Raw genomic sequence first — 12,582 nt, 5'->3', positions numbered from 1 at the left:
TTATATTAGGGGTGTGCACCGGCCACTTTTCGTGTTTTGTGTTTTGGTTTTGGATCTGGATCTTTCTTCGTGTTTTGGATCTGGATTGGTTTTGCCAAAACCACCCTTCTGTGTTTTGGGTTCTGGGTTTTGTGTTTTGGATCTGTATTTTTTTTTAAAGAAAGCATAAAAACAGCTAAAATCACAGAATTTGTGGGTTTTTATGCTCCTATGCTATTATTAACCTCATTAACCTTAATTTCCACTCATTTCCAGTCTATTCTGAAAACCTCACAATAGTGTTTTTATGTCCAAAAGGCTGCACCGAGGTAGCTGGATGACTATGCTAAGCGATACAAGTGGGCGGCACAAACACGTGGCCCATCTAGTAGTGGCACTGCAGTGGCAGACAGGATGGCAGTTTGAAAAACTAGGCCCCAAACTGTACATAATGCAAATGCAAAGAAAAAAAAGAGGTGCAAGTTGGAATTGTTGTATAAACAGGAAAATGCACACTTTAACAAACCAATCATTTCAGCGCCAGGGTCTGCCACACGACTGTGGCTGAAATGATTGGTTCGTTTGGGCCCCCACAAAACAAGCTGGCAATTAATCTGTCCCTGCACAAACTGGCTCTATGGAGGCAAGATGTCCTCCTCATCCTCCTCATCCACCGATTCCTCACCCTCTTCAGTGTTGTGTACATCCTCATCCTCACAGAGTATTAAATCGTCCCCGCTGGAATCCACCACCACAGGTCTCTCTGTACGTTCTGGAGGCTGGTCTTCCTGGAAGAGTTGATAATTCATTTTTATGAACATCATCTTCTCCACATTTTGTGGAAGCAACCTCCTACGCCTTTCACTGACAAGGTTCCCGGCTGCACTAAACACTCTTTCGGAGTACACACTGTAGGGGCAACTCAGGTAAAATAGAGCCAGTTTGTACAGGGGCCTCCAAATTGCCTCTTTTTCCTGCCAGTACAGGTACGGACTGTCTGACATGCTTACTTGGATGCTGTCACTGATGTAAACCTCCACCATTCTGTCAATGATGACAGTATCATATGCAGTGACAGTAGACATGTCAGAAATTGTTGCCGGGTCCTTCAGTCCGGACCAGATGTCCAAACTTGATCTTGCCTGCCCTGCATCACTGCCAGCAGGTTGCTTAGGGTACCTAAGTTTTTTCCTGGCAGCCCCAGTTGCTGGAGATAATGAAGAAGGAGCTGTTGACGTGTCACGTTCCGCTTCAGCTGACAGTGTTTTCACCAGCAGGTCTTTGCATCTCTGCAGGCTTGTGTCAGCCGGAAATGAGACACCACATAGGCTTTAAACCTAGGATCGAGCACGATGGCCAAAATGTAGTGGTCTGATTTCAACAGATTGACCACCCTAGAATCCTGGCAAAGCGAATAAAGGGCTTCATCCACAAGTCCCACATGCCGAGCGGAATCGCTCCATCTTAGCTCCTCCTTCACTTTCTGCAGCTGCTTCTGCAAAAGCCTGATGAGGGGAATGACCTGACTCGAGCTGGCAGTGTCTGAACTGACTTCACGTGTGGCAAGTTCGAAGGGTTGGAGAACCTTGCACAACACGGAAATCATTCTCCACTGCGCTTGAGTCAGGTGCATACCCCCTCCTTTGCCTATGTCATAGGTGGTTGTATAGGCTTGAATGGCCTTTTGCTGCTCCTCCATCCTCTGAAGCATATAGAGGGTTGAGTTCCACCGCATCACAACCTCTTGTTTCAGGTGATGGCGGGGCAGGTTCAAGAGTGTTTGCTGGCGCTCCAGTCTTTGGCACGCAGTCGCTGAATGGCGAAAGTGGGCAGAAATTTTTCGGGCCACCCAAAGCATCTCCTGCATGCCCCTGTCGCTTTTCAGAAAATTCTTCACCACCAAGTTTATTGTGTGAGCAAAACATGGGATGTGCTGGAATTTGCCCAGATGTAATGCCCGTACAATATTGGTGGCGTTGTCAGATATCACAAATCCCCAGGAGAGTCTAATTGGAGTAAGCCACTGGGCGATGATTTCCCTCAGTTTCTCTAAGAGGTTGTCGGCGGTGTGCCTCTTACTGAAACCGGTGATACACAGCGTAGCCTGCCTTGGAACGAGCTGGCATTTCTGAGATGCTGCTACTGGTGATGCTGCTGCTGTTGCTGCTTAAGGTGATACATCTACCCAGTGGGCTGTCACAGTCATATAGTCCTTAGTCTGCCCTGTTCCACTTGTCCATATGTCCGTGGTTATGTGGACATTGGGTACAATGGCATTTTTCAGGACACTGAGGACACTTTTTCTGATGTTTCTGTACAGTCTCGGTATCGCCTGCCTAGTGAAGTGGAATCTAGATGGGATTTGGAACCGGGGACACACTACCTCCATCAATTGTCTAAATCCCACTGCACTAATGGCGGATACCGGACGCACGTCTAACACCAACATAGCAGTCAAGGCCTCAGTTATACGTTTTGCTTCAGGATGACTGCTGTTGTACTTCATCCTCCTTGCTAAGGACTGTTGGAGGGTCAATTGTTTAGTAAAAGTAGTGGTGTTCCTACTTCCTCTCTGGGATGATGAATGACTCCCAGCAGCAGCAACAGCAGCAGCGGCAGCAGGAGGCGTAGCAATGCAGGATCCTCTGGAGGAATCCGGGATAGGAGAGTCAGTCATGCCAGTGACATGGCCTGCAGGACTACTTCCGATCCTGACTAAGGAGGAAATTGACGAGGAGGGAGTTGACGGTGTGGTTTGCAGGCGCTTGGATACAACAGGACAATGGGATTTAGGTGTCCCTGGACTGCTTACGGTCTTAGCCAAAGTTTCTGAACTTGACAGTAACATTTTATGAATGCGCTGCAGGTGCCGTAAAAGGGAGGATGTTCCTAGGTGGTTAACATCCCTACCCCTACTTATTTCACCTTTACATATGGCAAGACAGTTGTTGTCCGGATTTGGATAGAAATATTGCCAGACCAAAGAGGTGGAATGTTTGGTCTTCTGCCCAGGCATGAACGTGATGGGCTTTTTCATCCCACTGACAACAACTGTCTCCCCCGGAGCCTGATTTAAACAAACCACATCACCATCAGAATCCTCATTGCCAACTTCCTCCTCTGCGCCAGCTACACCAGTATCCTCATCCTGTTGTACTTCAACAGTGACATCTTCAATTTGCATTTCAGCAAGTGGACTGTCGGTGCTCCTTTCAGCACTTGCAGGGGGCGTGTAAATGGTGGAAAGAGCCACCTCTTCCCGTCCAGTGCTGGGAAGGTCAGGCATTGCAACCACCACCACACTTGGACTCTCCTTGGGGATTTGTGATATCTTCTTAGAATGCACAATTCTTCGCTGTGCTTTTGCCAGCTTAAGTTGTTTGATTTTTTTAGTGGGAGGAGGGTTTCCATCGTCATGTGAAACTGAACCACTAGTCATGAACATAGGGAAAGACCTTAGCCATTCCTTGCCACTCCGTGTCGTAAATGGCATATTGGCAAGTTTACGTTTCTCTTCAGATGATTTAAATGTTTTTTCAAGGTCATTTTCCTGAACTTTGTCATTTGGGATTGTATGTGCCCACTACTATGACATTGGCCATCGGCCATGGCAGACGACATTGATGGCATGTTATCGGCTATGTCATGACTAGTGGCAGCAGCTTCAGCACTAGGAGGAAGTGGTTCTTGATCTTTCCCTATTTTATTTTTATCGGAGAAAGTTCGGTCCTCCATTTATGTTATAATGATATATACGTGCTGCTAAGGCGCACACAAACACAGAAAATAATTTTTTACTTTTGTTGGAGACTAGTGCACTTTGTGGATTACACCACCCTTTAAGAAATGAGCCAGCCGGCCCTTTACTTATGGGACACAGGCGCACGCTTGGCGCTGCTCCTTTGTTGATGCACATGCAGCTACAGCCCACACAATTCACAAACACAGATAATATTTTTTTATTTGGTTTGGAGTGCCCTTTGGGGGCTACAGCACCCTATAGCAGTCAATCCAGCCGGCCCTTTAATTATGGGACACAGGCGCACGCTTGGCACTACTTTGTTGATGCACGTGCGGCTACTGCGCACACAGGGCCTGATTCAGAGCTGAATGCTCTGACCAGAGTGCTTGCTCTGAATCAGGGTCCTCCTCCATGAAAATGGAGCAGCCTCCTGGACGCTCGTATAGCTGTGGGTGACCACCCACAGCTATAGCGAGCATCCATGATGATGGTCACGGTGGTCTTGACCATCATGACCATCGGGCTTTCTACGGAGACCCTGTGGTAGGGTCTCGCTGCCGCAAGCCCTGGAGTTATTTTGGCTCTATCAGATCCAAAATCACTCCCACTGACATCACTAGTGATGTCAGTGGGGCCGGCTTGAGACGGTAGGCGTTCCCATGGGAATGCCTCCATCTGGCAGGCATGCCTCCGGCACGCCCACCAAAGGGGGCGTGCTGTCAATCAACACCGGGTCTCGTGCATGCGCACGACGAAGCTCCCTCCGTCATGGTCATGCGCAGTGGGGAACATCGACCCGCTTCCAAGTGTACTTCCGCTCGCGAGTGGGTCTGAATGACCCCCACAATTCACAAACACAAAAAAATATATATATTTTTTTGTTTGGAGTGCCCTTTGGGGGTTACAGCACCCTTTAGCGGTCAAGCCAGCCGGCCCTTTACCTATGCGTCACAGGCGCATGCTTGGCACTGCTCCTTTGTTGATGCACGTGCAGCCACAGTGCACACAATTCACAAGCACAGAAAAAAAATATATATTTTTTGCACTTGGGGGGAGCACCCCTGATGGACAGAGCACCCCCTGGACAACACTACCGCACCCCTTTAGGATTGGGACACTGCACAAGACTTTGGAGTGGACACAGCCCCTATGGACAACTGACTGCACAACACAGTCCAGCCAGTCCCTATGGACTTTGAAGGAGTGGACACAGCCCCTATGGACAACAGCAGCACAGCACAGCTCAGCACAGCACAACACTACACTGCACTACACTACACTACACTACACAGCCCAGCCAGCCCTAACCCCCACCCTCCCTCTTCACTGTCCACAGTCGAGTGAGAAAATGCCGCCGACACGGGTACCTTATATAGGATCCAAAACCGGCGAGACCCGGAAGACGGGATGATGACGTTTTGCCTCGATTTCAGATCCGAGTCAGGCGGGAAAAGTCGAGCCTGACTTGGATCGGCCTCGGATCGGGGGGGTTTGGATTTCAGAAATCCGAACCCGCTCACCCCTACTTTAAATCAGACATATTTTAAATAATTTAGAATGTATAATTTGTCACACTCACCTCAAGCCAGGTGACATTTTTTTAAATATACAGATGACAATCAATGCACTTGTGATGAGAGGTGAGTGAAGTAATTTTCCACATGTCAAGATTTATATAATTTTGGTTTTGAAGTAACAGTCAAAATTGTTACTTAAAAGTAGAGATGTGCGCTGACCCCCATGTTTTGGTTTTGGTGTTGGTTTTGGATCTGGATTGGTTTTGCCAAAACATCACCTCCATTGTTTTATTTTTCGGTTTTGGTTTTGGATCTGGGCATTTCTCTCTAATGCCCTGTGTCTCCCATGGTCATGCTGTGAAATAAATCACTCATCTTTCACCAAATGTCTCTCACTCTCTCTATTTGAACCAGTGTATTTTAAACCAATAGAAAACTCTTGAGAGAGACCACCAGCAGCATAATATAAACCAGGGATGAACAAATACATTTTTTAATGAACACTGAAATAAAAATGTAAATAAAAAAGTTATTCAATCTAAACATTTTGGCAAACCAACATGCAAATATTTACGATTAATAGTAACCAAGGACAAATACAAGAGGGAAATTAATTAAACATAATGTGCAGTTATTGCAAGAAAATCAACTTTATTTGAAATTCACTTTAAAGCACATAATAATAAAATTGCTTAATTTGTGGATAAAAGATCCAGTTTGGGATAACTTTTTAATTGATATTTTAGGAAAACAAACATTCAGTCTGTGTATTGCTGCTTATACTTGTATATTTATTTTTACTAGTAATTAATAATCAGGAAATCTTTTTACTCTGGCAAACTTTAGGGAGCAAAAATACTTCTGGCTCTGCTAAGGTCAACAGACAATTTTCATTTTAAAATATCTATATTTTATCAATAACTATAGCTTATCTAGGGTTCCTCCAAATTTTACAGACAATATTCCTATGTGAGGTCTAACCATTTTTTATTAAAACAATATAACATATTTGAATCAATCAACACCTATTAATATTTATTATTTGTAGTTCACACTACTCACTCCTGGAGAAAGTGTAGGAATTTGCAATTATGGAAAGGACCATTTTCTTTCTAGCTTCCTCTGTCAACTCAATTTGCCAATACCCCTTCATTAGATCAAAGGTAGAGATATACAATACTGTGCAAAAGTTTTAGGCAGTTGTGGAAAAAATGCTGCAAAGTAAGAATGCTTTCAAAAATATTAGTGTCAATAGTTTATTGTTATAAATTAACAAAATGCAAAGTGAATGAACAGAAGAGAAATCTAAATCAAATCAATATTTGGTGTGACCACACTTTTCCTTCAAAACAGCATTAATTCTTCTAGGTACACTTACACAAAGTCAGGGATTTTGTAGGATTGTACTCAGGTGTATGATTAAACAATCACACCAAACAGGTGATAATGATAATCATTTTCATATGTAGGTTGAAACTACGGATGTGAGCCGACCCCAGTGTTTTGGTTTTGGATCTGTATCTCCGTCATGTTTTGGATCTGGATTTTGTTTTGCCAAAACTGCCCTTGTGTGTTTTGGTTTTGGATCTGTATTTTTTTTAAATTGATAAAAACTGCTAAAATCACATAACTTAGGCTTTTTTTTTGTTCCTACAGTATTATTAACCGCAATAACATTATTTCCAGCCCACCACCTCACAGCTCACTGTATTGATTTTTTCATCTACTTAAGGCCAAAAGGTTGCATCCAGCTAGCTGACTCAAAACTGATTGATAAATACAGTTGAGGACTGTGTAAAGATGATGGTTGGGGTGCCCCTTGGGGATTGAAGAATTGATAGTTGATAGTTGGTGCAGCCACTGGCTGAAGTAAAAAGAGTTGATACTTGATAATTGGTGCAGCCGCTGTCTGAAGAATTGATAGTTGGTACAGACACCACCTGAAGAAAGAAGAGTTGATACTTGATATTTGGTGCAGCCACTAGCTGAAGAATTAATAGTTGATAGTTGGTGCAGCCACTGGCTGAAGTAAGAAGAGTTGATACATGATAATTGGTGCAGCCCCTGGCTGAAGAATTAATAATTGGTGCAGCCACTGGCTGAAATAAGAAGAGTTGATACTTGATAAATTGGCGGAGCCCTTCGCTGAATAATTGATAGTTGGTGCAGCCACTGGCTGAAGAATTTATATTTGGTGCAGCCACTGGTTGAAGTAATAAGAGTTGACACTGAATAATTGGTGCAGCCACTGACTGAAGAATTGATGGTTGGTGCAGACACTGGCTGAAGTAAAAAGAGTTGACACTGGATAATTGATGCAGCCACTGGCTGAAGAATTGATAGTTGATAGTTAATTGTTGATGCAGCTTCCGGGCTGAGTAGTAGTGGAATACAGAGCTATGATTAGGAAGGAACCGGTCCTGCAACAGCCTTGAGGCCTAGAACTCTTGGCAAGTTGCGGCTGTTACAGCCTTGAGGGCTGGTGAGGAGTGATGACAGGTGGCCTTTGGACCGTGAAGTAGGATGCAGCCTTTGGGCTGTGTAGCAGCCTTAAGGGCTGAGAACCCATGGCTGAATATCACTGTTGTGCGACTTGTGCCATCGGGTTGACACAACAAGCAGCAATCGGTTCAGAATTATTCTTAAAAAAAATAAAAGGGGCATGCAGGAGATGCTGTCTGTGGCCATTACAATTTCTGGACATTCATAAACACAACATTAAAAATGTCAGGCAGCAATGCACCAACCAGAACATAATGGAAAGGAAAAAGGTGCAAGATGGAACTGTCCTTGGGTCCTCCAACCCACCCTTATGTTGTATATATGAAACAGTACATTCACAGTTTAACAAACCAATCACTTCAGCAGGAGAGACTGCTACTTGTGAAATTATTGGTTTGTTTGGACCCCCCACAAAACAAGCTGCCAATGCACAGTGGACATTGGTGGCAATGATCCCATACACAAACTGGCTTTACAATACATTAGATTAGATGTTGTCATTGTCATTGTCATCCCCATCAGTGTGTGCATCCTCCTCTTCTTCACACAATATTAATTCGCCCCCGCTGGAATCCACCATTACTGACACTTCTGTATTTTTTGGACATAAGTGCTGGTAAAGGTATTCCTCGTGGAATTTGTAATTCATTTTGATGAACATCATCTTTTCCACATTTTGGGGAAATAACATCCTATGATGATCACTGACAAGGTTCCCAGCTGCGCTGAAAACTCTTTCAGAGTACACACTGGAGGGTGGGCAACTTAAGTACAGCAATGCCAGTTTGTGTAGGGGACTCCAAATTGCCTCTTTTTCCTGCCAGTAGTGACAGGGACTGAGTGACATGCCTATTTGGATGCTATCCCTAAAATAATCATCCACCATTCTCTGAATGGGGACAATATCAAACAAAGTCACGGTAGACATGTCACTCATTGTAGCCAGTTCTTTCAGACCCAACCAGATGTCATGCGGTTTTGCTGAATGATCTGCATCACCACCAGCAGTGGGTCTATTAGGAAAGTTTAGTTTTTTCCTGGCAGCTGTTGAAAATGAAGGAGGAGATGCTGCTGTGTCACGTTCTGCTTGAGCTGACAATTTGCATCTTTTCAGATTTATGTCCGATGAAAATAAAGATACAAGGTATGACTTAAACCTAGGATCAAGTATGGTGACCAAAATATAGTGATCTGATTTAATGAGATTGACGACCCTTTAATCCTGTCAAAGCAAATGAAAGGCTTGATCTACAAGTCTGACATACTTAGCAGAATCACTCCATTTCAGCTCCTCCTTCATTTTCTCCTGCTGCTTTTGCAAAAGTCTGATTAGGGGAATGAACTGTCTCAAGCTGGCAATGTCTGAACTAACTACACATGTGGCAAGTTCAAAGGGTTTGAGAACCTTGCACAGCACGGAAATTATTTTCCACTGCGCTTGACTAAGGTGCATTCCCGCTCCTCTCCCTATGTCATAAGCCGCAGTGTAGCCTTGGATGGCCTTTTTCTGCTCCTCCATCCGCTGAAGCAAATAGAAGGTAGAATTCCACCTAGTTACTACCTCTTGCTTCAGCTGATGGCAGGGCAAATTCAACAGTTCTTGCTGGTGCTGCAATCTTCGACACACAGTTGCTGAATGCTGGAAATGTCCAGAAATCTTTCGGGACACCAAGAGCATCTCCTGCATGCCCCTGTCATTGTTTTAAAAATGTTGCACCACCAAATTCATTGTGTGAGCAAAACATGGGATGTGTTCGAATTTGCCCACATGTAATGCTCGCACAATATTGCTGGCATTGTCAGAAATCACAAATCACGTGGAGAGTCCAAGTGGGGTAAGCCATTTTGCAATGATTTCCCTGAGGTTCTCAGCGGTATGCCTCTTAGTGAAACCGGTGATACACAGAGTAGTCTGCCTCTGAATGAGCTGGTATTTGTTAGATGCTGCTGCTGCTGCTGTTTGCACTGTTGGAGGCAATACATCTACCCAGTGGGCTGTCACAGTCATGGAATCTTTAGTTTACCATGTCCCACTTGTCCACATATCTGTTGTTAAATGGACAGTGGGCACAATGGCATTTCGGAGGACATTAATAATGTTTTTTTTAATGTCCTTGTACAGATTGGGAATTGCTGTTCTAGAGAAGTGGAATCTAGAAGGGACATGATAGCAGGGACACAAGACCTCCATTAACTGTCTAAAACCCAGTGCACTAATGGCAGATACTGAACACACATCAAATACCAGCATAGCTGTTATGGCATCAATAATCCGCTGTGCAACTGGGTGTTTGCTGTCATACTTGTTTGCCAAAGCAATGGATTGTGTGATAGTCAATTGTTTGGTTGAACTTGAACTACAACAAGTAGTCTTCTTCCTGGTCCCCTTCCTGGGATGAAGATCCAGTCATAGCAGCAGCAGGCATAACACTCAAGGATCCTTCTAAGGAACAACGGACTGGAGAGCAGTCATTCCATATGATATTGTATGCAGAACTACTTCCGATCATGAATGATGGTGTTGATGATGATCCAGGTGTTGGTGGTGGAGATTGCAGGGGCTTGGATCCAGATAGAAGGGAGCAGCTAGGTGACACTGGACTGATTGTTGTTCGCTTTTTTTGACCACAAAGTTCCTATACCCTTTCCAATTTGATAAATGTGTTGCAAGTGACGTAACAGGGAGGAGGTTCGAAGATGGTTAAGGTCCTTTCCTCTACTTGCTGTTACATGGCAATGGTTACAAATGGCTTGGCAAAAGTTGTCCAGATTTGGGAGGAAATGATTCCACACATGAGATGTGGATTTTTTGGTCCTTTGCCCAGGCATGGCAACAATGGGATTTTTCCCACCATGGGTAACAACTGTTGCCTGATTTACAGTTTTTACACAAACATCCTCATCATCATCAACTGTGTGCTCTGAAAAATCACAAATCCCCAAGGAGAGTCCAAGTGTGTCCGCTGTTGCCATGTGTGAGCCTGACCTTTTGGATCCTCCTTCCACCATTTGCAAATGTGGAAATGAGCAGCACATGTCAACATGCTGATGTAGAAATCAAGAAAACTTCTGTGAAATTGCATGAGGAGGATGATGAGGATACTTATGTAGTTGGCAATAACAACAAGGATAATGAGGATCATCCTACAAGCAGAGGGGTTTAAATCATCACTAGAACCACCAGTCATAAATAGTAAAGGCCAAGGCATTATATTTTCCTTTTTTCCTTACCACTTTGTGTTGTGAATGGCATTGATAACGAAGAATTCTTAGACCGTCAGTTGGTGATAAAAAAGATATAGGTTTTATTAAAACTATACCTCCACTATTCTGCACAGAGTAACATGGGTGTTAGCACATGGAGTATCAGTCAGATCCCTCTGACAATGTACCAGAGAGTATGGGTTTTTATTTTATTTTATTTATTTATTTATTATCAGTTATTTATATAGCGCACACATATTCCGCAGCGCTTTACAGAGAATAGTTGACCATTCACATCAGTCCCTGCCCCAGTGGAGCTTACAATCTATATTCCCTATCACATGCACACACACATACACACTAGGGTTAATTTTTTTTTTTTTAGTTGGGAGCCAATTAACCTACCAGTATATTTTTGGAGTGTGGGAGGAAAGCGGAGTACCCGGAGGAAACCCACGCAAGCACAGGGAGAATATACAAACTCCACACAGTTAGGGCCGTGGTGGGAATTGAACCCACGACCTCAGTGCTGTGAGGCAGTAATGCTAACCATTACACCGTCTGTGCTGCCATATACACAATAGTTGCATAAATTACAAAATCATTAACAAGAGGTTGTTTACATGTATATTACATTTGAGATATTTGATTGGTTGATGCATAGGGAAAGGGTTGTGACAATATACAATAATGCATGTAAAGGGGTTGGGTTTCTTAGTGAATGAGAAATTAATATCAGATGATGAGTCTGTGATCTTTGACATCTTATGCTCTGGTTATCATGACATCTTAGATGAAATCTTCTCGAAAGGTTGGGGTTATTTCTTCAAGCAAACATGAAAATAGGCTCAAATATATCATGCCATAGTCTGACAGGCGTCCAACTTCACATATCACATAGTCCACAGTAAAAACAGTTTTATGACTTATTTTCTGATTATAAAAGACATTTTAACCCATATCAATCCGATTCACTGTAAAAGCTACAAACACATATATTAATATAAAACCTTAATAATTCCTTTATTTCAGGCAATACTGACTCCATTTTTATTTAACATCAACAATTCCACCACTTGTTAATGCTAATTAAAACCTAAAATACTTAAATCAAAATGGTGCTAATTACACAGTTCTAAATATAAGTGAGATAGGAAAAGGAAATAAGGATATAGGGAAATAGTACATGCTCTGGTTTCGTCATGCAGGACTATTGGTAATGGTGTGGAGTGCACCACCCACACCAGAGTTAGTGAAAACCTGGAGAATTGCGACAGTAAAGAGATTCGTCAGTCCTTCATTGGATTGAGGCACAAGCCTTGTTACCATATATATTTCAGCAACTGGTTTGTGTGCATGCAAGTATTTAAGCAGAAAATATTGGGGGGAAAGTAATATGAATAAGCTGAGTTTATATTGCGGGTACATACAGAACAGGCTTTCTGGTCATAAGATAGGTAGTTGAGAATCCTGGTATTGGGGTGCACACGTTCTTGAATCCATGTATCATTGTGGGAAAACACTTTATACATATAGTATAGCAATTGTTAACAAACTCATCATGACGAAATGCGATATTTGCATAAACCAATTAGTTATACCTTTTCCTATCCATCCGAAAGCATCCCAGCCTTGATA

Source organism: Taudactylus pleione, unplaced genomic scaffold (assembly GCF_031769625.1).
Source record: "Taudactylus pleione unplaced genomic scaffold, aTauple2 ptg000302l, whole genome shotgun sequence".
In the NCBI taxonomy this organism is placed as follows: Eukaryota; Metazoa; Chordata; class Amphibia; order Anura; family Myobatrachidae; genus Taudactylus; species Taudactylus pleione.
Note: the sequence above shows the minus strand (reverse complement) of the source record.